General features: G+C 35.2%; 10 non-coding genes across 10 annotated transcripts; all 10 read right to left on the bottom strand.

The window, feature by feature from the left end:
* Positions 1–17: 17 nt before the first annotated feature.
* Positions 18–89, bottom strand: trnah-gug (transfer RNA histidin (anticodon GUG)). The gene has a single exon. It is a non-coding gene; the product is annotated as a tRNA-His (tRNA).
* Positions 90–1,303: 1,214 nt separating this feature from the next.
* On the bottom strand, positions 1,304–1,375 carry trnah-gug (transfer RNA histidin (anticodon GUG)). The gene has a single exon. It is a non-coding gene; the product is annotated as a tRNA-His (tRNA).
* An 853-nt stretch (positions 1,376–2,228) lies between these two features.
* trnah-gug (transfer RNA histidin (anticodon GUG)) lies at positions 2,229–2,300 on the bottom strand. The gene has a single exon. It is a non-coding gene; the product is annotated as a tRNA-His (tRNA).
* A 1,135-nt stretch (positions 2,301–3,435) lies between these two features.
* On the bottom strand, positions 3,436–3,507 carry trnah-gug (transfer RNA histidin (anticodon GUG)). The gene has a single exon. It is a non-coding gene; the product is annotated as a tRNA-His (tRNA).
* A 1,614-nt stretch (positions 3,508–5,121) lies between these two features.
* On the bottom strand, positions 5,122–5,193 carry trnah-gug (transfer RNA histidin (anticodon GUG)). Its single transcript has one exon. It is a non-coding gene; the product is annotated as a tRNA-His (tRNA).
* A 564-nt stretch (positions 5,194–5,757) lies between these two features.
* On the bottom strand, positions 5,758–5,829 carry trnah-gug (transfer RNA histidin (anticodon GUG)). Its single transcript has one exon. It is a non-coding gene; the product is annotated as a tRNA-His (tRNA).
* A 941-nt stretch (positions 5,830–6,770) lies between these two features.
* trnah-gug (transfer RNA histidin (anticodon GUG)) lies at positions 6,771–6,842 on the bottom strand. The gene has a single exon. It is a non-coding gene; the product is annotated as a tRNA-His (tRNA).
* A 939-nt stretch (positions 6,843–7,781) lies between these two features.
* trnah-gug (transfer RNA histidin (anticodon GUG)) lies at positions 7,782–7,853 on the bottom strand. The gene has a single exon. It is a non-coding gene; the product is annotated as a tRNA-His (tRNA).
* A 1,099-nt stretch (positions 7,854–8,952) lies between these two features.
* Positions 8,953–9,024, bottom strand: trnah-gug (transfer RNA histidin (anticodon GUG)). Its single transcript has one exon. It is a non-coding gene; the product is annotated as a tRNA-His (tRNA).
* A 3,155-nt stretch (positions 9,025–12,179) lies between these two features.
* Positions 12,180–12,251, bottom strand: trnah-gug (transfer RNA histidin (anticodon GUG)). Its single transcript has one exon. It is a non-coding gene; the product is annotated as a tRNA-His (tRNA).
* Between the last annotated feature and the right edge of the window lie 771 nt (positions 12,252–13,022).

The following is a 13,022-nucleotide window of genomic DNA, read 5'->3' on the forward strand; positions in this document are numbered from 1 at the left end:
TGCAATCACAACCACACTGCCGTGACCCGGATTCGAACCGGGGTTGCTGCGGCCACAACGCAGAGTACTAACCACTATACGATCACGGCTGGCACACTAGGTCATGCTGTCAGTTGCAGTCTGTATCTTGCAGTTGTCTCACTCCACTATATATACTTGAACAGTGACCTGTACGATGCGAACAGCAGATATTATTTACCGTCAGAACACCAGATGTCTCTGTGTTAATGCAGATGCTTTTACTGTGCCACGCGCATAAACGTGCGCATCGTTCACACATCAGATTCATATCAAGAACAAACGCATAATACAGACTGTAACTGCAGCCGCGTGTCGCTTCTGTTTGAACATCTGTCCCAACCACTTTTTCCACATTAAAACAAACAACAGAATTTGAATCAAAACAATGGAAATTGAATGAAAACAACGGAATTTGAATGAAAACAACAGAATTAGAATGTACAGAACAGAGTTTGAATCAAAACAACGGAAAACAACGGAATTAGAATAACAGAACAGAATTTGAATGAAAACAATGGAATTTGAATGGAAACAATGGAAATTGAATGAAAACAACGGAATTTGAATGAAAACAATGGGATTTGAATGAAAACAACAGAATTCGAATCAAAACAATAGAATTTGAATGAAAACAATGGAATTTGAATGAAAACAATGGAAATAGAATGAAAAGAACAGAATTTGAATAAAAACAATGGAAATTGAATGAAAACAATGGGATTTGAATGAAAACAATGGAAATAGAATGAAAAGAACAGAATTTGAATGAAAACAATGGAAATAGAATGAAAAGAACAGAATTTGAATGAAAACAATGGAAATTGAATGAAAACAATGGAATTTGAATGAAAACAATGGAAATAGAATGAAAAGAACAGAATTTGAATGAAAACAATGGAAATTGAATGAAAACAATGGGATTTGAATGAAAACAACAGAATTTGAATGAAAACAATGGAATTTGAATGAAAACAACAGAATTTGAGAACAAACAATGGAATTGGAATAAAAAGAGTAGAATTAGAATGAAAACAAAAGCATTTGAATGAAAACAACGGAATTAGAATGAACAAAACAGAATTTGAATGAAAACAATGGAAGTTTAAACTCTGTTGTAAAAATGAAAAAAAAAAACTGGTTGATGAGTTCACAGGTAAGGTAAGGAAAAGCTGGTTATGTTAAGAAATTTGATTGGGCAATCCAGTACCAACAATGAAAAAACATGCCTGTAATCATTCACGCTGACCTGCTACAATTACTTGCTCTGCAATCACAACCACACTGCCGTGACCCGGATTCGAACCAGGGTTGCTGCGGCCACAACGCAGAGTACTAACCACTATACGATCACGGCTGGCACGCTAGGTCATGCTGTCAGTTGCAGTCTGTATCTTGCAGTTGTCTCACTCCACTATATATACTTGAACAGTGACCTGTACGATGCGAACAGCAGATATTATTTACCGTCAGAACACCAGATGTCTCTGTGTAATTGCAGATGCTTTTACTGTGCCACGTGCATAAATGTGCGCATCGTTCACACATCAGATTCATATGAAGAACAAACGCATAATACAGACTTTAACTGCAGCCGCGTGTCGCTTCTGTTTGAACATCTGTCCCAACCACTTTTTCCACATTAAAACAAACAACAGAATTTGAATCAAAACAATGGAAATTGAATGAAAACAACGGAATTTGAATGAAAACAACGGAATTTGAATGTACAGAACAGAGTTTGAATCAAAACAACGGAAAACAACGGAATTAGAATAACAGAACAGAATTTGAATGAAAACAATGGAATTTGAATGAAAACAATGGAAATAGAATGAAAAGAACAGAATTTGAATGAAAACAATGGAAATTGAATGAAAACAACAGAATTTGAGAACAAACAATGGAATTGGAATAAAAAGAGTAGAATTAGAATGAAAACAAAAGCATTTGAATGAAAACAACGGAATTTGAATGAAAACAACGGAATTAGAATGAACAAAACAGAATTTGAATGAAAACAATGGAAGTTTAAACTCTGTTGTAAAAATGAAAAAGAAAACTGGTTGATGAGTTCACAGGTAAGGTAAGGAAAAGCTGGATATGTTAAGAAATTTGATTGGGCAATCCAGTACCAACAATGAAAAAACATGCCTGTAATCATTCACGCTGACCTGCTACAATTACTTGCTCTGCAATCACAACCACACTGCCGTGACCCGGATTCGAACCGGGGTTGCTGCGGCCACAACGCAGAGTACTAACCACTATACGATCACGGCTGGCACGCTAGGTCATGCTGTCAGTTGCAGTCTGTATCTTGCAGTTGTCTCACTCCACTATATATACTTGAACAGTAACCTGTACGATGCGAACAGCAGATATTATTTACCGTCAGAACACCAGATGTCTCTGTGTTAATGCAGATGCTTTTACTGTGCCACGCGCATAAACGCGCGCATCGTTCACACATCAGATTCATATCAAGAACAAACGCATAATACAGACTGTAACTGCAGCCGCGTGTCGCTTCTGTTTGAACATCTGTCCCAACCACTTTTTCCACATTAAAACAAACAACAGAATTTGAATGAAAACAATGGAATTTGAATGAAAACAACAGAATTAGAATGTACAGAACAGAGTTTGAATCAAAACAACGGAAAACAACGGAATTAGAATAACAGAACAGAATTTGAATGAAAACAATGGAATTTGAATGAAAACAATGGAAATTGAATGAAAACAATGGAATTTGAATGAAAACAATGGGATTTGAATGAAAACAACAGAATTCGAATCAAAACAATGGAATTTGAATGAAAACAATGGAATTTGAATGAAAACAATGGAATTTGAATGAAAACAATGGAAATAGAATGAAAAGAACAGAATTTGAATAAAAACAATGGAAATTGAATGAAAACAATGGGATTTGAATGAAAACAATGGAAATAGAATGAAAAGAACAGAATTTGAATGAAAACAATGGAAATAGAATGAAAAGAACAGAATTTGAATGAAAACAATGGAAATTGAATGAAAACAATGGGATTTGAATGAAAAGAACAGAATTTGAATGAAAACAATGGAATTTGAATGAAAACAACAGAATTTGAGAACAAACAATGGAATTGGAATAAAAAGAGTAGAATTAGAATGAAAACAAAAGCATTTGAATGAAAACAATGGAATTAGAATGAACAAAACAGAATTTGAATGAAAACAATGGAAGTTTAAACTCTGTTGTAAAAATGAAAAAAAAAAAACTGGTTGATGAGTTCACAGGTAAGGTAAGGAAAAGCTGGTTATGTTAAGAAATTTGATTGGGCAATCCAGTACCAACAATGAAAAAACATGCCTGTAATCATTCACGCTGACCTGCTACAATTACTTGCTCTGCAATCACAACTACACTGCCGTGACCCGGATTCGAACCAGGGTTGCTGCGGCCACAACGCAGAGTACTAACCACTATACGATCACAGCTGGCACGCTAGGTCATGCTGTCAGTTGCAGTCTGTATCTTGCAGTTGTCTCACTCCACTATATATACTTGAACAGTGACCTGTACGATGCGAACAGCAGATATTATTTATCGTCAGAACACCAGATGTCTCTGTGTTAATGCAGATGCTTTTACTGTGCCACGTGCATAAATGTGCGCATCGTTCACACATCAGATTCATATCAAGAACAAACGCATAATACAGACTTTAACTGCAGCCGCGTGTCGCTTCTGTTTGAACATCTGTCCCAACCACTTTTTCCACATTAAAACAAACAACAGAATTTGAATCAAAACAATGGAAATTGAATGAAAACAACGGAATTTGAATGAAAACAACGGAATTTGAATGTACAGAACAGAGTTTGAATCAAAACAACGGAAAACAACGGAATTAGAATAACAGAACAGAATTTGAATGAAAACAATGGAATTTGAATGAAAACAATGGAAATAGAATGAAAAGAACAGAATTTGAATGAAAACAATGGAAATTGAATGAAAACAACAGAATTTGAGAACAAACAATGGAATTGGAATAAAAAGAGTAGAATTAGAATGAAAACAAAAGCATTTGAATGAAAACAACGGAATTTCAATGAAAACAACGGAATTAGAATGAACAAAACAGAATTTGAATGAAAACAATGGAAATTGAATGAAAACAACGGAATTTGAATGAAAACAATGGGATTTGAATGAAAACAACAGAATTCGAATCAAAACAATGGAATTTGAATGAAAACAATGGAATTTGAATGAAAACAATGGAAATAGAATGAAAAGAACAGAATTTGAATAAAAACAATGGAAATTGAATGAAAACAATGGGATTTGAATGAAAACAATGGAAATAGAATGAAAAGAACAGAATTTGAATGAAAACAATGGAAATAGAATGAAAAGAACAGAATTTGAATGAAAACAATGGAAATTGAATGAAAACAATGGAATTTGAATGAAAACAATGGAAATAGAATGAAAAGAACAGAATTTGAATGAAAACAATGGAAATTGAATGAAAACAATGGGATTTGAATGAAAACAACAGAATTTGAATGAAAACAATGGAATTTGAATGAAAACAACAGAATTTGAGAACAAACAATGGAATTGGAATAAAAAGAGTAGAATTAGAATGAAAACAAAAGCATTTGAATGAAAACAACGGAATTTCAATGAAAACAACGGAATTAGAATGAACAAAACAGAATTTGAATGAAAACAATGGAAATTGAATGAAAACAACGGAATTTGAATGAAAACAATGGGATTTGAATGAAAACAACAGAATTTGAATGAAAACAATGGAATTTGAATGAAAACAACAGAATTTGAGAACAAACAATGGAATTGGAATAAAAAGAGTAGAATTAGAATGAAAACAAAAGCATTTGAATGAAAACAATGGAAGTTTAAACTCTGTTGTAAAAATGAAAAAAAAGAACTGGTTGATGAGTTCACAGGTAAGGTAAGGAAAAGCTGGTTATGTTAAGAAATTTGATTGGGCAATCCAGTACCAACAATGAAAAAACATGCCTGTAATCATTCACGCTGACCTGCTACAATTACTTGCTCTGCAATCACAACCACACTGCCGTGACCCGGATTCGAACCAGGGTTGCTGCGGCCACAACGCAGAGTACTAACCACTATACGATCACGGCTGGCACGCTAGGTCATGCTGTCAGTTGCAGTCTGTATCTTGCAGTTGTCTCACTCCACTATATATACTTGAACAGTGACCTGTACGATGCGAACAGCAGATATTATTTACCGTCAGAACACCAGATGTCTCTGTGTAATTGCAGATGCTTTTACTGTGCCACGTGCATAAATGTGCGCATCGTTCACACATCAGATTCATATGAAGAACAAACGCATAATACAGACTGTAACTGCAGCCGCGTGTCGCTTCTGTTTGAACATCTGTCCCAACCACTTTTTCCACATTAAAACAAACAACAGAATTTGAATCAAAACAATGGAAATTGAATGAAAACAACGGAATTAGAATGAAAACAACGGAATTTGAATGAAAACAATGGAAGTTTAAACTCTGTTGTAAAAATGAAAAAGAAAACTGGTTGATGAGTTCACAGGTAAGGTAAGGAAAAGCTGGTTATGTTAAGAAATTTGATTGGGCAATCCAGTACCAACAATGAAAAAACATGCCTGTAATCATTCACGCTGACCTGCTACAATTACTTGCTCTGCAATCACAACCACACTGCCGTGACCCGGATTCGAACCGGGGTTGCTGCGGCCACAACGCAGAGTACTAACCACTATACGATCACGGCTGGCACGCTAGGTCATGCTGTCAGTTGCAGTCTGTATCTTGCAGTTGTCTCACTCCACTATATATACTTGAACAGTAACCTGTACGATGCGAACAGCAGATATTATTTACCGTCAGAACACCAGATGTCTCTGTGTAATTGCAGATGCTTTTACTGTGCCACGTGCATAAATGTGCGCATCGTTCACACATCAGATTCATATGAAGAACAAACGCATAATACAGACTGTAACTGCAGCCGCGTGTCGCTTCTGTTTGAACATCTGTCCCAACCACTTTTTCCACATTAAAACAAACAACAGAATTTGAATCAAAACAATGGAAATTGAATGAAAACAACGGAATTTGAATGAAAACAACAGAATTAGAATGTACAGAACAGAGTTTGAATCAAAACAACGGAAAAGAACGGAATTAGAATAACAGAACAGAATTTGAATCAAAACAATGGAATTTGAATGAAAACAATGGAAATAGAATGAAAAGAACAGAATTTGAATGAAAACAACGGAATTTAAATGAAAACAACAGAATTTGAATGAAAACAACGGAATTTGAATGAAAACAACAGAATTTGAATGTACAGAACAGAGTTTGAATCAAAACAACGGAAAAGAACGGAATTAGAATAACAGAACAGAATTTGAATCAAAACAATGGAATTTGAATGAAAACAATGGAAATAGAATGAAAACAACAGAATTTGAATGAAAACAACGGAATTTGAATGAAAACAATGGAATTTGAATGAAAACAACGGAAGTTTAAACTCTGTTGTAAAAATGAAAAAAAAACTGGTTGATGAGTTCACAGGTAAGGTAAGGAAAAGCTGGTTATGTTAAGAAATTTGATTGGGCAATCCAGTACCAACAATGAAAAAACATGCCTGTAATCATTCACGCTGACCTGCTACAATTACTTGCTCTGCAATCACAACCACACTGCCGTGACCCGGATTCGAACCGGGGTTGCTGCGGCCACAACGCAGAGTACTAACCACTATACGATCACGGCTGGCGCGCTGGATTATGCTTTCAGTTGCAGTCTGTATCTTGCAGTTGTCTCACTCCACTATATATACTTGAACAGTGACCTGTACGATGCGCAAAAGAACAGCAGACATTATTTACCGTCAGAACGCCAGATGTCTCTGTGTAATTGCAGATGCTTTTACTGTGCCACGTGCATAAATGTGCGCATCGTTCACACATCAGATTCATATGAAGAACAAACGCATAATACAGACTGTAACTGCAGCCGCATGTCGCTTCTGTTTGAACATCTGTCCCAAACACTTTTTCCACATTAAAACAAACAACAGAATTTGAATCAAAACAATGGAATTTGAATGAAAAGAACAGAATTTGAATGAAAACAACGGAATTTGAATGAAAACAACAGAATTTGAATGAAAACAATGGAATTTGAATGAAAAGAACAGAATTTGAATGAAAACAACGGAATTTGAATGAAAACAACAGAATTAGAATGTACAGAACAGAGTTTGAATCAAAACAACGGAAAAGAACGGAATTAGAATAACAGAACAGAATTTGAATCAAAACAATGGAATTTGAATGAAAACAATGGAAATAGAATGAAAAGAACAGAATTTGAATGAAAACAACGGAATTTAAATGAAAACAACAGAATTTGAATGAAAACAACGGAATTTGAATGAAAACAACAGAATTTGAATGAAAACAATGGAATTTGAATGAAAACAACGGAATTAGAATGAACAAAACAGAATTTGAATGAAAACAACGGAAGTTTAAACTCTGTTGTAAAAATGAAAAAAAACTGGTTGATGAGTTCACAGGTAAGGTAAGGAAAAGCTGGTTATGTTAAGAAATTTGATTGGGCAATCCAGTACCAACAATGAAAAAAATCATGCCTGTAATCATTCACGCTGACCTGCTACAATTACTTGCTCTGCAATCACAACCACACTGCCGTGACCCGGATTCGAACCGGGGTTGCTGCGGCCACAACGCAGAGTACTAACCACTATACGATCACGGCTGGCGCGCTGGATTATGCTTTCAGTTGCAGTCTGTATCTTGCAGTTGTCTCACTCCACTATATATACTTGAACAGTGACCTGTACGATGCGCAAAAGAACAGCAGACATTATTTACCGTCAGAACGCCAGATGTCTCTGTGTAATTGCAGATGCTTTTACTGTGCCACGTGCATAAATGTGCGCATCGTTCACACATCAGATTCATATGAAGAACAAACGCATAATACAGACTGTAACTGCAGCCGCATGTCGCTTCTGTTTGAACATCTGTCCCAAACACTTTTTCCACATTAAAACAAACAACAGAATTTGAATCAAAACAATGGAATTTGAATGAAAAGAACAGAATTTGAATGAAAACAACGGAATTTGAATGAAAACAACAGAATTTGAATGAAAACAATGGAATTTGAATGAAAAGAACAGAATTTGAATGAAAACAACGGAATTTGAATGAAAAGAACAGAATTTGAATCAAAACAATGGAATTTGAATGAAAAGAACAGAATTTGAATGAAAACAACGGAATTTGAATGAAAACAACAGAATTTGAATGAAAACAATGGAATTTGAATGAAAAGAACAGAATTTGAATGAAAACAACGGAATTTGAATGAAAACAACAGAATTAGAATGTACAGAACAGAGTTTGAATCAAAACAACGGAAAAGAACGGAATTAGAATAACAGAACAGAATTTGAATCAAAACAATGGAATTTGAATGAAAACAATGGAAATAGAATGAAAAGAACAGAATTTGAATGAAAACAACGGAATTTAAATGAAAACAACAGAATTTGAATGAAAACAACGGAATTTGAATGAAAACAACAGAATTTGAATGAAAACAATGGAATTTGAATGAAAACAACGGAATTAGAATGAACAAAACAGAATTTGAATGAAAACAACGGAAGTTTAAACTCTGTTGTAAAAATGAAAAAAAACTGGTTGATGAGTTCACAGGTAAGGTAAGGAAAAGCTGGTTATGTTAAGAAATTTGATTGGGCAATCCAGTACCAACAATGAAAAAAATCATGCCTGTAATCATTCACGCTGACCTGCTACAATTACTTGCTCTGCAATCACAACCACACTGCCGTGACCCGGATTCGAACCGGGGTTGCTGCGGCCACAACGCAGAGTACTAACCACTATACGATCACGGCTGGCGCGCTGGATTATGCTTTCAGTTGCAGTCTGTATCTTGCAGTTGTCTCACTCCACTATATATACTTGAACAGTGACCTGTACGATGCGCAAAAGAACAGCAGACATTATTTACCGTCAGAACGCCAGATGTCTCTGTGTAATTGCAGATGCTTTTACTGTGCCACGTGCATAAATGTGCGCATCGTTCACACATCAGATTCATATGAAGAACAAACGCATAATACAGACTGTAACTGCAGCCGCATGTCGCTTCTGTTTGAACATCTGTCCCAAACACTTTTTCCACATTAAAACAAACAACAGAATTTGAATCAAAACAATGGAATTTGAATGAAAAGAACAGAATTTGAATGAAAACAACGGAATTTGAATGAAAACAACAGAATTTGAATGAAAACAATGGAATTTGAATGAAAAGAACAGAATTTGAATGAAAACAACGGAATTTGAATGAAAAGAACAGAATTTGAATGAAAACAATGGAATTTAAATGAAAACAACAGAATTTGAATGAAAACAACGGAATTTGAATGAAAACAACAGAATTTGAATGAAAACAATGGAATTTGAATGAAAACAACGGAATTAGAATGAACAAAACAGAATTTGAATGAAAACAACGGAAGTTTAAACTCTGTTGTAAAAATGAAAAAAAACTGGTTGATGAGTTCACAGGTAAGGTAAGGAAAAGCTGGTTATGTTAAGAAATTTGATTGGGCAATCCAGTACCAACAATGAAAAAACATGCCTGTAATCATTCACGCTGACCTGCTACAATTACTTGCTCTGCAATCACAACCACACTGCCGTGACCCGGATTCGAATCAGGGTTGCTGCGGCCACAACGCAGAGTACTAACCACTATACGATCACGGCTGGCGCGCTGGATTATGCTGTCAGTTGCAGTCTGCATCTTGCAGTTGTCTCACTCCACTATATATACTTGAACAGTAACCTGTACGATGCGCAAAAGAACAGCAGACATTATTTACCGTCAGAACGCCAGATGTCTCTGTGTTACAGTTTTTTACAGTCGCTAACAAGCGCCTACCCATACTTCAGATACTTTTTCTAAACTCTTAACACAGACCCACACCTACAAAACACAATTGGCCAAATGGATAATATCCTTCCCAAAAATACACTTTGTTAAATATATACTAACTCCTCATTTCAAAATTAGAACACATCGTTCTCTGCACACACTAACTGTACAAAAACACTATAAATCTGACTCAAAATGAAATTAGTCTGTCAAAGAATAACACTTGTTTTCACTTCACAAGGTACATGCAGTCAATCAAAGTACACCAGGTTTCAAAATACTGGCTATTATTGACATTACAAAAACTGCATAGACTTTTATGTTTCAGTTTCACAGGTATTTGCATGCGAAACATGCAATCCACCATATTGACACCAGAAATGTCTTGGTTGGTAACTGTATGTCCACATGTACAGTAATGTTCACATTCAAAAGCATTCCAGTAAAAAGCAAACAAGTTTTTGTTTCTTTACTGTTTACCACAGGAGGTACAGTAGAAACACGGTATGATAGGACAGAGAAAGTTTTACAGTATTGCTTACAGTGAACAAAATATCCATGAAACACACAAGAGCATTCTGAACAAAAAAACAACAGCAAAAAGCCAAGATAAAAAGGGGGGAGGGGGGCTAAAAAAAGGCAAAAGATTTGCATCTAATCTCTGCGATCTTCAGGGTTAGGCCACATGTTTTCATCAACATCACATCTGATGTTATCCAAGTCGATGCACCTGGGATAAAACCGCCTGGTATGTCGGATCCACCGACATATCATTGCAGAAGCAGAGGTTTTTATACTGTATCTAAGGTTTGGAATATTGTTTTTGCTATTGTGGGATGTTGTGTGTTAACATTCGTAGATACTACAAGAACAGTCCATAGTTTTGTTGGGAGGTATAACTTGTCTGTTAAGAAAATGTAAGCATTGTGGAAATGTGTTCACTGACTGCATATTGGGTGAACACGACATGAAATGTGTGAATGGTATGGCCACAACAGACCGATGCTGTGCTAATTGTGTTTAGAGTTTTGCAAATGTGACAACTGTTTGGACAAACGCTTGTTAGCGACTGTAAAAAACTGTAATGCAGATGCTTTTACTGTGCCACGCGCATAAACGTGCGCATCGTTCACACATCAGATTCATATGAAGAACAAACGCATAATACAGACTGTAACTGCAGCCGCGTGTCGCTTCTGTTTGAACATCTGTCCCAACCACTTTTTCCACATTAAAACAAACAACAGAATTTGAATCAAAACAATGGAAATTGAATGAAAACAACGGAATTTGAATGAAAACAACGGAATTTGAATGTACAGAACAGAGTTTGAATCAAAACAACGGAAAACAACGGAATTAGAATAACAGAACAGAATTTGAATGAAAACAATGGAATTTGAATGAAAACAATGGAAATAGAATGAAAAGAACAGAATTTGAATGAAAACAATGGAAATTGAATGAAAACAATGGAATTTGAATGAAAACAATGGAAATAGAATGAAAAGAACAGAATTTGAATGAAAACAATGGAAATTGAATGAAAACAATGGGATTTGAATGAAAACAACAGAATTTGAATGAAAACAATGGAATTTGAATGAAAACAACAGAATTTGAGAACAAACAATGGAATTGGAATAAAAAGAGTAGAATTAGAATGAAAACAAAAGCATTTGAATGAAAACAACGGAATTTCAATGAAAACAACGGAATTAGAATGAACAAAACAGAATTTGAATGAAAACAATGGAAATTGAATGAAAACAACGGAATTTGAATGAAAACAATGGGATTTGAATGAAAACAACAGAATTTGAATGAAAACAATGGAATTTGAATGAAAACAACAGAATTTGAGAACAAACAATGGAATTGGAATAAAAAGAGTAGAATTAGAATGAAAACAAAAGCATTTGAATGAAAACAATGGAAGTTTAAACTCTGTTGTAAAAATGAAAAAAAAAAACTGGTTGATGAGTTCACAGGTAAGGTAAGGAAAAGCTGGTTATGTTAAGAAATTTGATTGGGCAATGAAAAAACATGCCTGTAATCATTCACGCTGACCTGCTACAATTACTTGCTCTGCAATCACAACCACACTGCCGTGACCCGGATTCGAACCAGGGTTGCTGCGGCCACAACGCAGAGTACTAACCACTATACGATCACGGCTGGCACGCTAGGTCATGCTGTCAGTTGCAGTCTGTATCTTGCAGTTGTCTCACTCCACTATATATACTTGAACAGTGACCTGTACGATGCGAACAGCAGATATTATTTACCGTCAGAACACCAGATGTCTCTGTGTAATTGCAGATGCTTTTACTGTGCCACGTGCATAAATGTGCGCATCGTTCACACATCAGATTCATATGAAGAACAAACGCATAATACAGACTGTAACTGCAGCCGCGTGTCGCTTCTGTTTGAACATCTGTCCCAACCACTTTTTCCACATTAAAACAAACAACAGAATTTGAATCAAAACAATGGAAATTGAATGAAAACAACGGAATTTGAATGAAAACAACGGAATTTGAATGTACAGAACAGAGTTTGAATCAAAACAACGGAAAACAACGGAATTAGAATAACAGAACAGAATTTGAATGAAAACAATGGAATTTGAATGAAAACAATGGAAATAGAATGAAAAGAACAGAATTTGATTGAAAACAATGGAAATTGAATGAAAACAACAGAATTTGAGAACAAACAATGGAATTGGAATAAAAAGAGTAGAATTAGAATGAAAACAAAAGCATTTGAATGAAAACAACGGAATTTGAATGAAAACAACGGAATTAGAATGAACAAAACAGAATTTGAATGAAAACAATGGAAGTTTAAACTCTGTTGTAAAAATGAAAAAGAAAACTGGTTGATGAGTTCACAGGTAAGGTAAGGAAAAGCTGGTTATGTTAAGAAATTTGATTGGGCAAT

The sequence above is a fragment of the Aulonocara sp. 'chitande type north' Nkhata Bay genome, linkage group LG22 (genome assembly GCF_057382095.1).
Source record: "Aulonocara sp. 'chitande type north' Nkhata Bay isolate Kocher_YH1m ecotype deep benthic linkage group LG22, A_spYH_male_GT1.1, whole genome shotgun sequence".
Lineage (NCBI taxonomy): Eukaryota > Metazoa > Chordata > Actinopteri > Cichliformes > Cichlidae > Aulonocara > Aulonocara sp. 'chitande type north' Nkhata Bay.